Source organism: Lipotes vexillifer, unplaced genomic scaffold (genome assembly GCF_000442215.2).
Source record: "Lipotes vexillifer unplaced genomic scaffold, Lipotes_vexillifer_v1.1 scaffold554, whole genome shotgun sequence".
NCBI lineage: Eukaryota > Metazoa > Chordata > Mammalia > Artiodactyla > Lipotidae > Lipotes > Lipotes vexillifer.
This window is the reverse complement of record NW_006794635.1, coordinates 1537076-1538198: the sequence shown is the minus strand read 5'-3', so window position 1 is coordinate 1538198 and position 1123 is coordinate 1537076. Positions and strand designations below refer to the sequence as shown.

General features: G+C 34.1%; 1 protein-coding gene across 2 annotated transcripts in view; it reads right to left on the bottom strand.

Annotated features, from left to right (window-relative positions):
• Positions 1–1123, bottom strand: part of SYNCRIP (synaptotagmin binding cytoplasmic RNA interacting protein) — a 26216-nt gene that overhangs the window by 91 nt on the left and 25002 nt on the right. Inside the window, exon 12 of one of the 2 annotated variants that reach the window (XM_007467320.1) lies at positions 1–1123. This exon is cut by the window's left edge and continues 91 nt beyond it; it is cut by the window's right edge and continues 463 nt beyond it. The gene's annotated coding sequence lies outside the window, so the exon portion shown is untranslated. The other variant, XM_007467321.1, reaches the window with a different exon arrangement.

Here is a 1123-nt window from a genome sequence, read left to right as displayed (position 1 = left end):
GAATGCAAAATGATTGTTTGCCATGAGCAGTTTGAACATATGACATGTCTAATTTTCTTGTTAAATTTGCATTTACTGGGGAAACTGGTGTGTATAAAACCTTAATTAAGTATAAGCTCTGATCTTCATCATGGTGCCTATTGGGTATGTGATATAACTGCAGTATCCCTTTGGGGAAGGGGAAAAGGGATTTCTTTATACCAAGTCTCAATTAAACTATAATTTCACTTCTGACTTTAAGCTATCAATTTAGGACTTGGCAAAAATTTTTTTGAGGGTGATTCAATAGAGGATGCTTCACCACTGAACACTCACTGTCATCAAGGTGCTTTAGAAAATTAAAAACATAGCACAAATGATTGTACTCTATTCTACAAGTTATCATGACCTGCATAAGAAATGGAAAAGCTGATTCACGTTTTTGCAGTGATCAGCAATAAGAAATGCACTAATGAAACATACCTTTTACCTAAAAAGCTAAACTACAGCCGTATACTAATTTCTATGATTTATGAAAAAACTTCAAAATATCCAAATGTCAGGCTTCGCTGTACAATTGTCAGTTTTAGTCTGACTTTATTTATAAAGGGACACTGCAGTATTTAGTACAAGTTCGGATGCACTTTTTTTGAACATCTGATGTCTTACAAAAGTAACATCTTGCTAAACTATTATACATCCAAATAACTACAATATCTGAAGAAGCAAGGCTGCTTTTTCAGCCACAAAATACGACAAAAGCAAGGCCTGTTATGATGGTCATGAGGAAGTCTTACAAGCCTCTGAAACTAAAGGCAACTAAGAATGTTACATTTGGTATATTAAAATCTTACCCTCATATCATTTAACAAGCCTTGCTTTTATCTACAAAGATTTTCTATGTACAGTACAGACAGGGTATAGTTCAATCCTCTGCTACTGAGGTAGTTAACCAACCCTTTAAAAAAGGTTCTGAAAAGAACCACTATCTGGAATGCCTGACTAACCAGCTCTGATGATTACACCTGAAACTGCATATCTGAACACAATTCAAAAGTGATTACTATAAAAAAGATATAGACAATCATGATTAACCTTGGTGAGCAGAAATAAAATTTAAGGATACCAACAATGGCATTCATCT